Genomic DNA, 19,906 nt, shown 5'->3' with positions numbered 1-19,906 from the left:
AACATTGCTATGGAACACAACTGTATATGGGGACATATCACAAATGAAATAATGGGACAATAAGTTGTACCTAAACTATCAAGGGAAAAGGGACAGTTTGATCTGCTGATGTGGCCAATGTTCTTTAGGGACATTGATTAAAACAATATATATTCTTAAGACAGAGTACAGAGGGTGGACTAACATAAAACATCCTGCCAAAGTAAAAAGCTTGTTGCTGTGTAGAGGGCTTAGAATAAATATCTCATTTATTGCAGTCTTTGTGTTTGAAAAATCCAACTGTTAGTCATAGCTTAGAGTTATAAGGCTTTCATTTTCACACTATTTATTTGTATGTTATGTGATGATATTTCCTGATCTTTTGAAAAGATTGCAAACTCGTCTTAAATGAATGGTAAATGGTAAATGGCATGTACTTATATAGCGCCTTTATTCAAGTTAGGAGACCTGACCAAAGCGCTTTACACTACATTCATTCACCCATTCACACACACACTCACACACTGATGGTGGCAAGCTACATTGTAGCCACAGCTGCCCTGGGGCTCACTGACAGAAGCGAGGCTGCCGTACACTGGCGCCACCGGGCCCTCTGACCACCATCAGTAGACAATGCAGGTGAAGTGTCTTGCCCAAGGACACAACGACAATGAAAGTCGGAGTCGGGGCTTGAACCGTCAACCCTTCGATTACAGGGCAAACTCCTACATCCAACGCCACTGTCGCCCTAAATGAACATAAAGATAAAGCAGACCAGCTCACTTTTTGGCCTTCTCTGCTGATCCAAGATGTTTGCATCAAAAGAAGATATTATGCAGTTTTATTCTATTTCTAGAATTGTGTCTACATATAGTCAGATCTGACTTACTGAAAGGGTACATAGCTACTCTGAAAATAATAAATAAAATACTTTTTTTTTTTTTTACAAACCCAATAATTGTAAAAAACAACAACAACAAAAGCGTGTGTAATATCAGGATTAGTATGTGATTAGATGTGATTAATCTATCCCTGTTACAGGGCTATGTACCAAAGGCTTCTAAGGTTGATGTAATTACACCTTTACTTAAGAAACCATCTCTTGACCCAGATGACTTGGTCCATTATAGACCTATATCCAATCTTCTTCCTCTATTTTCTAAAATTCTTTAAAAAGTAGCTGCCAAACAAGTGTGTTATTACTAACACCATAATGAACTTTTTGAAGAGTTTTGTTCTGGCTTTAGAGCTCATCATAGCATTAGCATAGCTGTAGTGGTTGTCACTAATCATATATTCTCATGCCTCAGTATCTGAGGCATGAGAATATATCTATACTTGTCCTGTCTCAGTGCTGCATTTGATACAGTTGATCATAATCTTTTAGAAAGACTTGAATTTTCTGTAGGAATTAAAGGAACAGTGCTAGAATGGTTTAAATCGCATCTATCTAACCAATTTCAGTTTGTTCACCTTATTGATAAATCTTTCTCATGCTCCAGGGTTACCTGTGGAGTACAACAGGGATCAGTGCTGAGACCAATTCCTAGTGTTTTTTTTTTTTTTTTGTCATTACACGTATGTAAAGAGCAATCAAATTAACTCTATGCATTTGACCTATCCCCTTGGGGTGCCATTGTGCAGTGCCCGGGTAGCAGTGTGGGTTAAGTGACAGTCTCAGAGTGGTGCTTGAACACAGAACCTCAGGATTCAAAGCACAATGCCCTAACCACTAGGCCACCTCCCAAAAACAGGCATTGGTGTGAATGGTTCGCCTGGGGTTCCTGTTTGCAGGACGGGCGACTTATCACTTAAGCTTGCCAGCCACCAATTCTCTTTACTCCCAATTGGTAGAATTATAAAACAGCATTGGATTAATTTCCGCTGTTATGCTGATGATATTCAGCTATATCTATCTATAAATCCAGATGAAGCTAACCCATTACACAGATTACAGGCATATCTTTTAGACATAAAAACCTTAAAGACTTTTAAATTTCCGCTCTTGAATGCAGACAAAACACAATTTATAGTTTTTGGACCAGAGTCCTTCAAAAAGAAGCTGATTAGTTAGTCAGTTTATTTGGATGGGATCAAAATTATCTCAGAAAATAACCTGTCAATTAACTGCCATATCAAAGAGGTTTCTAGAATGTCCTTCTTTCATATTCGGAATATTGCAAAAATTAGAAATATCTTGTTCTGGGGTGATGCTGAGAAACTAGTCTATGCATTTGTTACTTCAAGTCTGGACTATTTTAATTCTTTACTATCAGGAAGTCTACACACTGTAGTTAAAAGCCTTCAGCTGATCCAAAATGCTACTGCCAGAGTTCTGATGAAAATTAAAAAGAGATAATTTTTCTTTATATTCTAATACATTTGAAAATCCCTTTAGTTTCGTGAGACATTTGTGCTTGATCAAATGATTTAAGACAAAAGCTTTGAAACATTTTCATGCACGGATATTGAGGGACTCAGACCACGTAGAATAATTCCTTAAAGATCTCTGACCCTCCTAAAAATGAAGAGAATTTAGATTCCAAAGCACTCATTCTCTGGTAAGACAGAGTGAATATTTAATACAAATAATTTTCTGGTACATTGGATTAATTGGAATGCCTGAAGTACATTCTTTGTAAGCACATCCGAAATAGTTATCTGGGTCTTAGGCTGCAAGCTAGAACCCACTGATTCTATAAGCAAACACACCCCAAATGCTTTGAGGATCTTGAAAAACTATGTATTTATGGGTCCATTGTCTTTTATAGTGTTGAAACATAAAATATACAGCAGTTGGACATGGATGTTTGCATTAAAAGAGTATGGAAGGGACCTGAATATATTTAGCAAAACTGAAAATATAAAGCAAAGTGTTTCAGTTTTTTTTTCTTTGGTAATTACTTTCTATCTGTCTACACAGAGGAAATAAAAGATGATGGAAAATCATTAATAAATTGGATTCATATCTTGCATACTTCACAGTAATATCACAACTGTTCATATTGCATAGAGGGATTAGGCAGGGATGCCTACCTTCTCCCACAGTCTTAACCATATTCATAGAACCTCTAGCTGCAGCAGTTTGACCAGATTAATTAATTACAGGAATGTGAACTTCAAGTGTACAACATAAAATAGGTTTACATTATATACTGAAAATATTCTGCCCTACTTTAAACAGCCATACACCATGTCACTCTATAAATATTCAAATATCACTGATTATTCCATATATCCACTTCTCTGCTGGTGGAGGGGGATAGATGGATGTGATAGCCCATGCACCACCTATTCCTGTATATACAAATTACATCACTAATTTAGGTATTAACTCAGAAGGTCACAACTGGTTTGCCTACATTCCACTCTGTCACTAAAAACAAAAAAAGACAGTGGACAAAAATACCCCCATTATTGCACATTGCAGCAATAAAAACAATATTCTCCCCAAAAACTCTGTTGACTCTTTTCAGTGATAATAAAACCTCCTACCTAATCCTGGTATAGATCTCTGGATTCATTAATAAGATAATTCTGCTGGAAAAAATAGAATGGCTGACTCAAAGTACCCACTTTACAGAAATCCAAATCCAAAAGAGGTCTCACTCCCCCGAATGTGTTTCACTATTTATTAGCAACACAAATATTATACATTTATGAATTTTCCCATCCTGTCCCATCAGCCAGAACTTTGTGAGATGTATAATATCACAAGTAAAATCAGAATTTCAGACTAACTTTTATAACTAACTCAATTAAATCTGAAAGCCTAGTGGAATGTACGCGTAGAAATTACGAGTAGAAATAGATCAGTGGTAACATTGTAAGGTGAGGTAAGGTGAGGTAAGGAGAGGTAAGATAAGTTAAAGTATGATAAGGTAAGGTAAGGTGAGGTCAGGTCAGGTGAGGTATAAGCATGCTGATAACAAAATAATTTGAGAAATGTGCAATGAACATAATTCTAGTGCAAATAATTTCAAATAGTGGACATAATTCTTGAACAGATCAAGAACACATGCAACAAATTTGAAAATACATGTACAAGCTAAAACAAAGGAGTAGATCACTTTTTGGGCTGAGCACACTTTTCCCACAGCTGCAGAGAAAGAGAAGGAGAGAGAGAAAATGTACAATGCTAAAAAAAAGTTCTCCAGGTTGACATAAAGTACACTAAGGACCGAGCATGGAGCAACATAAAAGATGCAAAGACAGAAAGCTGGAACACATTTTGCTGTACCTTAGAGTCAGGTAGAATCTTTTAAAGCTTTTTAAACTCCTATAATTTTTATGACTGGCTAATCCAGACTTCTTTTGGGTGAGAAGCTTCCATCTACCCTGAATATCTCTCCAGGTGACTAACTTGAATAACCTCTGGTGAAACCCTAAATTATGTTGTCATTTTAAATATTTTAAACACAGAAATATAATAAATAATTTTGGTATCCCAAGTATTGGTAGTATTGATAAATGGCAAATCAATTTTAAAAAACAAACAAAAAAACCCAGAAGGAGGAAGGATAATCCTTCACCTGCTCTTGAGGCTCTGATTAAGATTCAAAGGGAACATGTTGCTGGGAAGATGGATTTGATTGAATCATGAATAATTATTGATGACCACATCAACTGTAAGTATAAGATATAAAAGCAGGTATTTATTTTGATGGATTGCATGCATCAGAGCTGCAGTCTCTGGAAGTTCCTTTCAAAATGTCTCTGAAAAACAATGAGAAGAGTCTGAGGAAACTAAATTATATATTTAGCTGGCATTTCTTTTTCCTAGCATGCTGCCACACAGGACACTCAGCTTATCAGTCATGTGACTGCCTGTCAACGGAACATTAAAAGACTGTTAAGTTCTTCATGAAGTAGAGGGTTCACGGCATCTGAGAAGGGCTAGTCTAAATGTAAATAGGGCAACGTTTCTGGGTGAGCTTATCCTTTTCCCAATAATCTCAGCTGTGGTGGATAAGAAGGCCAAGCCTGCAATTACTCACTGTCTCTTGCCAGCACTGTTTTCATTACACTCTTTGGTGTAAGCTCCCAAAGTGAAATTAAATAAAATAAAAACAGAGAAGTTACCTCTTCTGTTTTGATACCATCTAAGACATTATAGTAGCAAACTCTGGTGGTCAATGCCTGATGGAAGTGTAATTTATAGACTTATATAAATGTTGTTATTTAGTTTAGTGTAGAGATGATGATGTGTTTTGTCTATTGATATTTAACATCTGAATTGGAAAAGGTTGGCACTTTACCCTTTTTCATTTCTGGGACACTAAATATATCTCAATTACGGAAGGTTGGCGAGAGTGTGAGAAATGCCTCGCTTCTCACTTTCCATAAAACTACTGGGTTTAAAATAAACCCAATTTAGGGGAAGTTTACCTTGTAAATTATGAACCAACTGCCTGGTCTTTTCCCGAAAAGGTTAGGCTGTGGCTTTACCCAGCATACTGTGTTATATCTAAACAAAAAAAAAGAAAAAAAGAAATGTCTTACATTGGTGCTAACAATCCAGTTGCCATAAACTAATAAATTACCCATAAATTACTCAACAAGCAATGTTTGGGTAAACATAATATGCAAAAGAAGATTTTAGTCTTTCATCACAGAGGCTACAGGGATATTAGTAATATCCAGGTTTGCAAACACTCAGGTGTTATTCTGAAAGCTTCAGCACAGCTTTATCAGAATGACTTCCTCTATGCTTTCATGGATAACTGGTTCTGTTCTTGGAGTAGAACCTTTCTGATTACCTCAGGATTATTAAAGGGTGGGGCTGTGTACAGGTATTTATCCCACAATGCTTTGCGCCTCCAGCGGTGGTAATAGGGAATATTTAAGTAAAAATGTATCATTTTTTAACCTTTTTTTTTTTTGTCAGAAAAGTAATTTGAAGATGTTTTCAAGGGAGCGAGTAGACATATAGAAATCATATGTAGTCAGTTTATCAAGAAAGCCCTATAGATGTCGTCTCACTCTGTCATTACCATTTGAATACAAATCAGTTTCGTCTTTAAGAATATTCTTTGGCATATGATTTTCGGCATAAAATTAAAATTTTATGCCAATTTTTGGCATAAAATTTCATAATTATTATTATTAATCACAGAGAACATTTTAATTGCTTTTTGTGCATAAAACATACATTTTTAAGCATTCCATAAAAGCCGCTAATAAAGCCAGATCGGTACCAGTAATGTTGCTCAATTTTAATTCTACACTGTATCTATCTAGAATTGCCTGTTCATGTTGACCAGAATATTAAACATAGCTTGTGCCAACCAAGGCCAACAAGCATTTATATGTGAGGCACATATGGTTAGGAAACAAGCTGAAAAATGTTTTTTAATGGTATTTTCTGCAAGTTACATCATTGCCTGTAAACAATGACTCTCGACGCCCACCAATTAATAATAAATACATAATTTCAAGATGTTACTGATATACTTTGATATATATCCTGTGCCAAAAGATGAATAAATCTCTTTAGAAGGGACTGAAAGTTACCAAAGCCCGGTTGCCCTGTGTTATTTTTATTTTGGGTTAACAGCTACCTGTAGTATGAAAAAAGCAAGTTTAGCTGTTATAATGGGTTATAGTGTAATTTGTTAGACCTTTTTTTATCCTTTTGACTAAGCCATTTTTTATGATCCTTAGATTTTATTCTTTTTATATATTTGCTTTTGTTCATTATATTTAAAACTTTTTTATATTATTCATTTTTGTGCTTAGACTCTTATTTACTCCTGTGTTCAAATTTGTGTTAATTTGAACCCTTCCTTAGTCTGCCTATTTACTTTGAGTCAGGTTTTTCACCACATTCAATGTCATTCTACCCGTTTCCAGTATTTAAATCTTCTTTCGGTCATTGTTCCAAACGTTTATCTACAATTTATCTACCCAAATACATAAGTTGAGAACTGTTTTCTTTTCTTATTTTTTTTTTTTTTTTTTTTTTACAAATGATGACCTGTCTCCATTTGAGTTGACTATAAAGTAGGGATTCAAAGTAGCATCTTGTTAAAATCTTCCAAATTCTTGATTAAGAATTTGTTATGATGTTGAAACAAACTAGGAATCTTAAGCCATATAAAAAGACGGATTTTACACACGAGTCCAAGCATATATATAAATCTAAACAAAAAAAGATGTTTTTAAATGGGACAGTGGAAAATTTGGAAAAATCAAGAAACATAAAATGCTGGTAATGAATCAAAAAAAGATTTCTAGTTTTAGTTCTAGGTTTGAAAACTTGTGTGATCAGGTAATAATTCCTCGAAGGAAATTTGTTTAAAATCTAATTGAATTCCATAAGATAGGTACACATTATCCTTTTTATCATACAAACTTCACTACTGAGACCCATTGAAGGTTTGATAATGATACATAAGTGTAAAAAAAATAATAAAAATGCAAAAAACAGGCTGAGACCCTTTTAAATCCATATGAGACACACATTCACATGCTGGCTGATATAAGTAGCAAATAAATTTGTTCTCAAATGTAAACTATAGCTCATCAACATAACCTGTTAAGCCCTAAAAGGGATGCCAGTGGTTTATGTCTTGTTTACAGGTTATGGTAGGATGAGGTGAGAGATAGATAGATGGATCAGGAAATCACTTGAGGGACGATCCCTTCTGACCTGAAAATGCCTGGGCAACCCTAATAGTGAGTGGAAGAGTGCTGCTGGACAGAAGGATGTCTGAGTTTCTCTGAAGCACAAGACATTGAATAGATGGGTGGATGGACTGATAATACCCTCTTGCAAACATGATTCAGGGGTTTGTATCGAAAATCTCCATCTTTGAGGTGAAGATTTCTAAGCCTTCACAGCAAAGAAATTGTGTAAGACAGTGAAGGAGAGAGAGGGGCATGTGTAATGTCCCAAGTAAGAAAGGTCAAGGCAGTTTAGGCAACTTCCTTCGATTATTAGGTGAAGATGCGGGGTTGTTCAGCTTATTTATCTTCACTCATATTTTCCTTTATGACTAATACAATTTATGAAAAATATATTATTTCATCAAAATTTCATCTAATTAAATTATATAATTACCCACATTTTTTTCTACATTTATATATCTGTTTAACATTTTTTGACATGGAGCTACACATGAACTTAATTTGCCCCCTAAACATCAAGGACTTTGTGATATAATCTATTTTTAAAACAGACAAGCTGTCTGTAAGATGGCAAGCTCAGTTTCACTAAGAGAGTGACAGAGATTATTTCCCATAGTAACAATTTTAAGTACATTTAACTATCATTAAAACATATGGAGAATTGTGCCTTTTGATGACATTGACATCTAAATGTAACTGCTTCCATGCCCAAACAGACGGACTTCCTGATGGAAAAGCCTGATTGGGAGTTGGAATGAACAGCTTAAATAAGATGCATAATCAGATAGCAAACTGCAGGCAGCCAGGCATAGTACTTTGTATGTTTCCATGGAAAGAAAAGAGCATCCCGAGGCAGAAATGCAATGAGTCAGCTATCAGCACAGGCAGCACTGGGTGTTTTTGAATTTACTGTCAGGATTATTGCCATCACTAGAATTCCATTTGGTATGTGTCTGTTCAGATGCGACTGAGGGTGTCTTCCTGTTTGTGTACGACTAGGAATTTTCACAGTGCTACCTTTTTGTACCAGAAAACTTCAAGAACAGGAAAGACACTCATGAAGCTTAAACTGGGAATCTCAGTGACAACAAATGAGATTGGACGACACTGGAGGACGGCACAGCTTTTTTCCTTTCACTGCTTGAGGATGACAGTTTTGCACTGTTATTCACTCCAATTCATAAATAAGCAATTTCCCTATCTGAGGAAACTAAATATTTTGCAACCTATTCACTCAAAGAGCAATAAGGCTCTTTAGCTGTCAAATTAATTAGAATTATTCTGTTCATAAAAACTCTGTTCAAAAGTGTTGTGGGTCAGATGTTATACGGCTCTTGTCAAATAAAGGTTTCTTGTTTCCAAGAGTGGGGTTAGTTGACACATTGAGAGAGAAAGAGAGAAAAAAAAAATCCCAATTATCTTTATTTTTCCCTTGTAGTCAATGGAAGGGATAGTATAAAAAATGTCAGGGCAGAATGACAAGGATTCAGAGGTTATGAGCAACACAGCCAATTACCCTACAGTGGGTCAAAACAGAAAAGGAACGATCAAACCAAGGGAAGGCAGCAAAGATTTAGATAGAGTGCATTACAAATGCAAGAAATAGACTTGTTTGTCAACAGTGATATTTAATAATCATATGTAATTTGGTCCTTTAATTCTAATGTAATTCAAAATCAGTCAAAAAAAAAAAAAAAGCTGTTGGGTTAAGTATTTAACTCAAATAATTGGGTTTAAGCATTTTGGACAGTTTTAGCCAAACATGAGCTGAAAGTGATTTGTGAATAGCTGAGAGGACCTTGATCAAACCTCTTCTACAGCATGAAACAAGAAATTGTGAAATGGTAAAAAATGACGTTGCTGTTATGATTATTATGTCCTTGAGTTCTGTATTTAATTCACTCTCAAGAGTATTTTTTGTATGATTAAACATGTTTGTGCTTTTTATTTCACAAGAGGTTTATATTGTTAAGTATGTTCAACAATACTCCAAAGAATTAGTCATAACATTAATATAGAAAGATAATATATTCAGACATACCCAGTAAAACATCGGCTTCTTTTGTCACATTAAAAATACCATTTAGAAATGATAACCTTTAAACAGCAGTTTTAAACATACTTTTACTTAGGCCCATAATTATGTTTTCAAATGTTTTTTGGTTTGATGTAAGCATTAGTTTGTCTGTGAATAATCTATAAAATGTGTTTTTCCCTTTGTGAATTGGACTCTTGAAATGAAATAAAATATCTTTTTGAAAGAATTTTATTTTACTAAACATGACTGTACATTGGTTTGTATTGAATAAGATGTTATTGGAATCTGGTATGGATTTATTGTAATATGAATATAAATCTGTGTAATTATGAGAGTCAGTGCTGAGTTTGTCCACAGTGTGAGTTGTATTATTTTCTCGGTCCTGTGAAAAATTTATACATTTTAAATTCTTCAAGAGGAGAGTATCCCTCAGTGTTTCTATTATATCTATATTAAAATTTCTATTTTGCTAACCTTTCAAATACTTTTCTATAATATTTTAAGGTGTCCCTTCTCATTTTGCTCCTTTAGTTTGTAGCCAAAGCACTATATGTATGGTTTTTAAATAATCTTACATAAGAAACACATCAGTCTCCAGAATATCTTTCAATAAAATTCAATTAGGTGACACATTACCCATAATTACTGAGTTTATCCAGCGATGCCACTTTAAACAGTAAATTCATTTATACCTGGGTATTTATTAGTTTTAACCTCCCACACATTTGAGACAGAAGCTAGACAGTGATCATGGTTGATGCAAAGTAATTAACCTCAAGCCTAATATTTATTCAAAGGTTTATATAACTTTAAAGGAAACAAATAAATCAGGGGCACATAACAAATAAATGTAGGAGTTTTTAATTAAATACTTAATTATTTTAAGGGAGTTGATAGCCTCTGTTGTAATGGAGGCTGCACATTTGTTATGTATAGTGTAATAATTTAAGAGCAGACTCTACATATTTTTTAAATCCACTGAGAAATGTTGGAAATGTTTTTGAAAGCAAGACAAAATTGCTTGCAAGAACAATTTTAAGCTGCAATACAAATCATCTTTTCCTCCAACAATGGAGGAAAATAAAACTCCACCGATAGTGAACCCTCTCAGAGAATAAAGAGACTTAGAGTACTTAAATACAGAAATGAAAGAGGAAAGTAAGGATAAAGGATTGATAGAGACTTTCTTTGTAGACTGCACTGAGGGAAGAAAATAGGCTTGTGAGTTTCTTCATACATCTACATATGCATATACAGTCGGAAATGAGGAGTGGGTGTGCTCTCTTGGAGACAGTGGGGATGGCTTATTAGAAAATCACACCTCTTAGCCAATGGTTTTTAGAGGGAGGCAGATGTCATTTGACTGAGCTGTAACACCTCCCAGAGCCAGCACATCCCTTTCAGTGTGTCAGTGCGCTGTGTGAGTGCACCACTATCACTGCTCCCTCTTCTCAGTCTGCGCTCCTTCTCCGTTGTCCATGGTCTTCTCTCAGATTTTTCTTGCCTCTTCTTTTTGCTGTCTACCTCCACTCCTCCTCCTCCTCTTTTCTCCTTCTGTGTAATTCTGCCCTACAGAGAGAGAAAGGATCTCTTACACACTGCAGCAGGTTCGCCAAAAGCTCAGGTAAGTCCCTTTTCTGTTATTTGTTCACTTCAAATTGGGAGTCTATCACACTGGAAAACAAACAAACAGATGTAACCCAGATTGCATGCTTTCCAGTGTGCACAAATTGATTTCTCCTCATCTGTAGTTTCTCCTCGCTCAGTTTTTGCAGTGATGATTTAAAGTGCAGCTCTGACTGTTTTAAAGGGGAGCAGTGCGTGTTAACTTGTTTCATGCCTTTGTGGTTCTCAAAGGCATGAAATTCTATGGTTTTTCAATTGAAATCGGATTTTATAAGTGCTCTCATTGTTGCAAAGTTGGAGCACTGACAGCTGGGAAGAATTAGACTTATAATACCAGATTTTTATTAGGGCATGCTTTGTGGGATGTATATTTAATTATAAACATAGTAAAAAGTAAAGAATAATGTAAATGTGGAAATATAAAGAGAGGTAAGCAGGTGGGGTTCCTTTCATTGGTTGAAGCTGGTGGTAGAAAGTATGTAAAGAGTTGCAACCATTAGCTCAAGTGTTCACACATCGGAAGGGGACAAGTAGACTCTATTGATCTGGAGGAAGATTCTCCCAGAAGACTGCTAGGGTTAAATCCAAAGAGAGACTGATCAAAGAGATTTATTTTGGCTCTCTCTCTCTCATTCTTCTCTCTCATTTATATATATATATATATATATATATATATATATATATATATATATATATATATATATATATATATATATATATATATATATATATATATATATATATATATATATATATATATATATATTATTTTTTTTTTTTGTAGCGGTTGCTTAGGTCTTAGAACAAATTTGTATTTCCATGTATTTATAGTACAATTTAACCATTTACATAGTTTCTATCCTTTCTATTAACTGTCATTTGATTCATGCTTCCCCTTGTTGTGTCAGATTTGCTTAACTGAACTCACTTATTTGTTTTTGACTCGTCAAATTGCCAGAATATCTGACGTCTCAGTCTTTTACTCATATATATATATATATATATATATATATATATATATATATATATATATATATATATATATATATATATATATATATATATATATATATATATATATATATATATATATATATATATATATATGATTCTTTCCTCTTGAGTCTTGCATCTTTGAATACCTCTGTTCACTTGGTTCTCCATTATGCGAGACACTTTTCACATCAACCTGTGTACCTCCAACCTACCTCATTTTCAACCAAAGCTATGCTAAGTTATATGTGTATATATATATATATAATAGATGTATCATTTTAGATAATAAACCTTCATTCCCAGCCTTTAAGTGTGTTGTCTGGCATATTCTCGATCAGTCTTTTACAAAAACAATGAAAAGAGAAGGTTTTTATTCATACACATATATCTCTCCAAACCCTTTTTTCCTTCCACAAGGTAAATTATTGTTTGGCAGTTTTCTATTATCAGTATTTATTACCCTCTTCAAACTACAATATTTTAGCCTATTGTTTGAAGATTCATTTTTTGTTTTCCTATTTACAGAAATTATAAATAAGTGAAGGAGCTGAGCAATAAGCAATGCTTCTTCATTTATGTATAAATATCTAAAAGTGACAATGCAAATTCCCATCTGAATTTCAACAGCAAGCATATAACTGTCATGTAGATCATGTCATTTGGTGGTTGTGACTCATTCACAGAGAGGATTTCCGTGACATCTTTTACTACAGTGATTGATGTTTAATTATTGCACAGTTAAAAGGTGGTCCAGGCTGATAAGTAATCTCTGAAGTTCATCTTTAGCTAATATTTTCTCAAGGACCAATGCCCCACCGGCCGCGTCTGCCGTGTAAGAATAATCATTGCACTGATGAATTTAAATGAAATCTGAAAATAGCTCTGAGCAAAAGTTGCGTTAGGTCTCATAAGTAATACAGCGGTGTGCTTATATTTCATTCATGACATAGTTTGCTGCACTCTCTTGGGTTGCGGAGAGAAATGAGAGAAATAGCTTTGTGATGTGAAAAGACACTGGTTGTTGAGGTGAGAGAACATCCAGACTCACTGCAGTGGAAATACTAACAGCGGGAGCTGAAACAGCACTTTAATGGCAAGGATCCACACAGAAGATGTTCTCATTTTACCAGACAGACGACTGTCCACAGAGTCGCGAGATTTATGCCACTTGGAGGGTGCTGAAACCCACTCAGCACACAGCTCTGAAAAAAAAACAGTAGCAGTCTTGGCTTTACAGTTTTTATTAATGACATATTCTTTGAGATACAAAGCAAATATAAATGCTTCTTTTTTAATGCTGCGTGGCATATGAGCTGTTAGAGAAGTGGTGCACAATAGCTTAATGTAAAACAAAGTCTGATCTTATCAAGAGCAAAGAAAAAGCTGCTCCAGCGACAGCCTCTGTCATTAACCCAGCACTCAGTCAGAGACCTGCAAAAATATCCACTATTTGAGGAAATTAGAAGCAGAGAAATGTGAGACCTGGTGCCTTTTCAGTCCACTGAGGCTTCTGTTCTGACAGCTACACTCTGTCTTTTTTTTTTCTCCTCCCGCCACCCCCAGCCTGACTCTGAGCTGCCCCAGGTGTGACAGGCAGCCGGAGTAATGGGGGACATTTGACAGATGCATATTTCCAGCCTTGAAAGGTCCGTATAAAGAAGATAGACGGCACGGATTCAGACCGAGCCTGGGACAAACTGTTGGGCTGTAAATCACCTCAATGAGTGTGCCACCTTCTCCTTCGATTGATCCGTCACGTGACTCTTGCGACCCTTCCAACTTGCTAATTGCAACCCGACCTGATTATTGATTGAAATATGAGGGCAGTACATTGGGTTGCATTGTCGTGCTCCACGCAGCAGGTGGTCAAGCTCTAGCCGGCATGACTCTGGGAGTATTTGTAATATGATTTCAGAAAATGAATATTTTAAATGAGAAGCATGGTTCTGTGGAAAATGGGTACATCTTAGTGTGGGTTGATGTTATGTTGGAGACTTATTGGGGTATTTAATCTTTTAAAAGGTTATCAGGGCACATAACCTCAAGCTAAAGTGAAAGTATTACATTACATTTTGTACAGTAGGGTGCAGTATTTCTTGGCAAATAAAATCTCTCTGACAGACTGTTCAGAAAAAGGTAGTAGACGGATGAACCTTTCATTTTACTTGGGTTTTACTTTATTATATCTACCATTTTGCAACATGTTGAGTATTTTGGTGTGAAAAATGTTAATACATGTTGGTAAAATTGGCTCTTCAGTTTGAGGGATGTAATTTTTGCCGTCTCAGTTTGCAAATTTTGTATCTTATTATCCTCATGGGTTAAAGAACATCTGAATATTCATGGTCTTCTTCTGAATGAGATGATTTGATACCGTTTTTTTGTTTCCTTTTTTGTTTGACATTTGTTTTGAAGTGTTTGTCATGTTATCTTACTGTGAAACTGCTACTTCTGCAGAGAAGGAGATTTCAGAACTTTTCTGAATTTTCTCATATAGATCTGTGGGATGAAAAACCACTTTAGAACCACTCCAGGGCGTCTGTTGTATCTGACAGAACATCTGCAGTTGCAGGTTTGCAACCAAAAGAGGAAGCTGAAGCTTGTGAAAAAAGTGTTATAACATGCCCTCTAACACTGAGTGCTATAGAAAATATTTTCTAGTATGTTTTTTTTTTGTCCCTTGTCCAAAATTTCATGAAATCATAAAAGCTAACAGTATTTGTTTTTAAAAGATTCAATATGGTCCTACATTTTGTAGCAATACATTGTCATGCTAATAATTTCTAATAGTGTTTTTTTTTCAAATAAAACTTAGATAAAGGAAATGCTTAATTTACAATCCTGTTGTATTGTTAATTATATTCTGAAGATTTATTGAATTAAAGTTTATAATAATCTCAATTATCAAAAATAAAAGGGATCATGATCTGAAAAATACAAAATAACACTAAGTGACCCCCTGTAGATAGATACCAGTTATTACCCAAATAACCTTAGTGGTTCCTACCAGATGATGAAAGATTTTATAACTTGAGTGTAGTTTGAAACATAGTCATAGGTATTAAATATTCCATAAAGATGGTTTATTTATTTATACTTAAAAATGCTCCTGTATATTAAAAAATACCAAGCGGAATAAGTATGCCCTCCATTAATTAATCAAAGCTGTGTACTTAGACGTATTAGACCATCTTACAAGTGATCAGCAAACCTTAATTGTAAAAAGATATATCAATTAATGTTTAACATCAAAGCAAACCTTATATAATGTTTAAAAATACTAAACATAAAATCACGAATTTCAGTTTCAACTGTACAGCCTTCTCTTGCTACTATTGTTTTCAGCATTTAGCAGCAGTAGGGTAATAGGCTATTCTGTGTCTAATCCATACAGTATTGCTATTATTATTAGTAGTAATATAATTACAGCAAATAATATTAGTTTATAACCTTTCAAGGATTAGTCTCTACTCTCTTAGAGTAAAAATATTGTGTTTTTTGTCTTTCAAAGGAACACTCTGCCTTTAACTTTAAGAGTTTCTTTCTGTTGGTAGGCAGGTGTCCTCTTAATGTAAAGCAGCTATGGCATAATTAGACATGAACTGTTCTCATTTCAGTTTTTGAAGGCATTAGTGGCCTTTGTTTTGCAGAGGATAGTCAGAAACGTGGCAGAGAAGAAGGCGAAGGAATGCAGCAAAGGCTCTCAGGGTTTAGACCCATAACCCTGGAAACATTTTTAAGGGCTAATCTCTGTAAGATCATACACCTCCACATTAAGGAGATGAAGAAAAGAGTTATTGGTAGCAAAAGAATAACCTTATCTGTTAACAAAAAATCTTTAATGCCTGATAGACAAACAAATGGTTGAAATTTATAAATGTTAACGCTATACATGTTTAATTGTGGTATTATTTTTATTTGGACGGGATGTGATGTTATAAAATAAAAGGGACTGCAGGCCTAGTGGTTAGAGCAGTGCTGTTGTGCTCTGAGAAGATTGCAAGTACCCGGTTCGATCCCCACAGCCGGCACTCTGGGTTGCTGAGCATGAAGCTTAACCCCACACTGCTCCCTGGGCGCCACACAATGGCAGCCCGCTGCTATCCCTGGTGGAAGATATAAATATAGAGAATGATAATGTCTTGATTGAGTAGATTAATTTGTATAGGTAAGTCTTTCCCCCAAGGCGCCTGACAGTCATGATGGGATGGAGGCAGAAGATAAAGATGAGGATGATGGTGGAGATGAAGTTGGGGAGGCTGTTGGCAGTACACAGTCTTTTAAGCAGAGTCCAAGGTGATGATTGGCCTAGGTGTAAGTGTGCAGAGGGCTGATAGGCTTGTAGCAGCAGAGCAAAATAGGTTGAATGGATGAGAGGTGAGGCTGAATTAAGCATTTCAGTCTGAATTTCCGCTTAAGCTTTATTAAATGTATTACCAATATACCTGACAAGTTAAATATCACACAATTTCCTTTAAGATGAAGCATTATAATTGCCCAAGATGTGTCCATCACTGTGTCTAATAAAAAAAAGATTACACAGAACTGTGATTAAATACTTCATAATACTGTAGTCTATGTACATTTTTGAATTTTAAAAAAAAAACTTAAGTACTTTAGTGAGCAATAGATCGCTCAGGTTTTTAAACCATTTTCTGAATTTATAATGAAATAAAAGGTTAAAAATGTTGTTCTACAGTTGCACAGCTGATTAGACTTTGTGAAACAAAGTTATTTTTTTTATCTGCTTTGCGATATCTTTTTTTGCTATAGTTGTGAGCTTAAAAAATGACTTACATAAAAGGGAGTTAAATGTATAAATTATATGTGATTCCTTCTTTTTTTCACACTTCAAATAATTATTTAAGATACATACATCTAATTTAAGAGTCAATTCTGATTATGAAATGAACATTATTAAACAAACGTTAACATTCTTTTCAGTTTTGAATGGCATTCTCATCATGCAACTCATCATACTTACCACTGTTAAAATAGTTGGTTTAATATGCTCACATTTTTCATTTTTAAATAAGGTGATTTTATAAACCTTTATTAGTGGGAAATCATATCACATTGGTAATTGTGGAAACGTGGGACATTTTGAAGAAGTGCTAAAATGTACTTTCAAAAGCAGACAGCGTTAACCTTAAAACTTTGGATTTAAAAATAAACTTTAAAGGTAATTGCTCAAATACCACTGATGTTTGCCAATCAGAACTAATCAGTCCAGGATGTTTGGTATCATGTATTTTTTAATTTTGCATGCCGATCAAAAGCCATGTAGAAGAGTCAATGTTTCACCATCTGCACCAAAAGATGTTATCCACAGATTAAAGTAGCACTTCAGGGACAGAGTAATTGAAGATGGAGTTTTAAAAAAAACAAAAGTTTGAAATATGTTTTTTTTTCCAGATGTTTGTTCATTAGGAGATGTTCCAAGTTGCCAGCTAAGGGATGAACATGCAGAGCCGTTTTCTACCCTGAGCTACACATGGCCAGCTGGCTGTCTTTTCATTTGGCAAACAGGCTCCTCCTCAATGACGATTTTCAGACTTTTATTTTGGATAACAGTTTTTTTTCTTCCCAAAGCAATCATAGAATATGTATTCAATAAGTATATAACTAAAATACAGCTGGGTCTGCTTCTGATGATTGTAGCTAACCTAAATTTTGCAGATGATAACACAGCTGCCCCACTGAATGATGATCTCGATATACATTTAGGAGACTCTTTAAAATCCATCAGCAATTAATCTTTTGCTGCAAACTAACTTGGATATTGTTTCTAATGATTTAAGGACATTATGTCATACATGGCATGTTTTTTAGAGCCCAGCCTTATGCCATTCAACAAGGGCCAGTGGTGGTCAATAACATGACCTGCCTAATCCTCGGTAGACCATTGAGGGCTGATTCGAGTGTCTATTGAAGACATAAACATCTGAAGTACTGTGTGTAGACACAAATGAAAAGAGTATTCAGTTCAGTTTGGTTTATTTATATAACGCAAATTCACAAGACACATCATCTCAAGACAACAAGCCAGCATGAACTCCATTAACCCTCTTAGTGGAGCTTTTTGTACTAAAAAATCAAACTGTTGACCACTTACACGAAAAAAATACACTGAAGGACAACAGTTATATAAGGCTAGACATTCATCCTTCGATGAATTCAGCTTAATTACAGTTTATAGTTGAACAGATAATCATAATAGTATGAAATTTTTCAAAACTGCAAAGACATATGAGTCATTACTAAAGATCTGTCCAAAATAACAAAACAATAATTGCATGGTAAAATAAGTCACTAAAATTGTATCAGATAACATGCGACGTACCAGTCTTCTTTTTTCTATATAGATGCTATAGGCAATTGAAGATACATGTTCTTGTATCTGTGGCCTATAAATAAACCACTTTTATTTTGGCACACAAAAGAGAGTATTATAATAACAAAAAATAAATAAATAAAACAGAAAACATCTCAGCAACTCTTCGCATTCCTGCTATTATTTATGTTTTTTTTTTCTTGCAAATACAATGATACTAAAAAATGTGCATTAACATGTACACTAAAAACACACATTTTGAAAATTTTTGAAAGACCCTACTCAGTTTCAGATTTATTTTAATATGAATATGCTATTTTTTAAATATTATGTTAGTATTTTCTTTTAGAAATCCATTTTATACAGTTTTACATGTAAAATCAAATTCTATATACCTCTAACTTACCTTCATGTGAATCGGTATGATTCAGGTTGCTTTTCACTTTGCTGTTGGTTCACCAGAGTTCTGTCACTAAGGGACATTAAAGGATTTTTCTATTCTGGTCTACCTCTATAAGTGACCACTAAGTGGGTGTTCTACAGGGTTGTAAGGTGGTGAAACCAAGACTAAACATGACTATATTAATACCTGACTGGTAGATTTGTCTCAGAAGGTGGCAACCGTTAAAACACATTAGTCAAATAAACAAAAACAAAAAAAAACACAACATAAAATGATAGGGACAGGCGGGTATTAAACCAGCATAATCATGTGGTGGGTATATCTATCTTACTCATCTACTTTCTAGGTAAATATTTTTCAAAGTACATCATTACAAATATGATTAAAAACATTTCAAGTAAAAAACACTGTTACTTGGATACAACATAATGATTTTCTTTCCGTTAGAGTTTTTTATTGGATATCATATAGAAGTTGAGGTTGAGATTTGCTTTGGAAAGAATGAAAGCTTGTGTCTAGAACTGAACCCACTCATGTTTTCATGTTTCAGTTCCACTAAGAAAAAAGATTTTCTTGTCACATGGGAATCACACTGTGTAAATACACTCCCTGGAAAGAGTCTGAATTACAATCACAGCTTTAATATGCAACACATCCACCCGGTCTAACATGGTTTAGGATTACTGGAGTGTTCAGTATAATACTGGTGAAATAAATCTGTTAATTTTATTAGCTACAGCTCTTTTGATTTTCACATCTATTTGCCCTTGTGGTATTAAAATTTGAGCGAACATCAAGTGCCACCACACAAATTTTAATGATTTTGGAGCTTAGCACACTAATAATAGTCATCAATGAAAATGTGCTTTTGTTTCAGAGTGAAATCTACTTTAAATAGTGA

The 19,906-nt window shown here is 34.7% G+C and overlaps 1 long non-coding RNA gene across 1 annotated transcript in view; it reads left to right on the top strand.

Annotated features, from left to right (window-relative positions):
- Positions 1-11,060: 11,060 nt before the first annotated feature.
- LOC119777471 overlaps positions 11,061-19,906 on the top strand; it is a 67,308-nt gene continuing 58,462 nt past the window's right edge. Inside the window, exon 1 of the long non-coding RNA XR_005279920.1 lies at positions 11,061-11,270. This is a non-coding gene — a long non-coding RNA (uncharacterized LOC119777471). The remainder of the gene's footprint in view (positions 11,271-19,906) is intronic.

This window comes from Cyprinodon tularosa, unplaced genomic scaffold (assembly GCF_016077235.1).
Source record: "Cyprinodon tularosa strain WSP-4 unplaced genomic scaffold, ASM1607723v1 ctg124, whole genome shotgun sequence".
NCBI lineage: Eukaryota > Metazoa > Chordata > Actinopteri > Cyprinodontiformes > Cyprinodontidae > Cyprinodon > Cyprinodon tularosa.
Note: the sequence above shows the minus strand (reverse complement) of the source record. Positions and strands in the feature narration are given on the sequence as shown.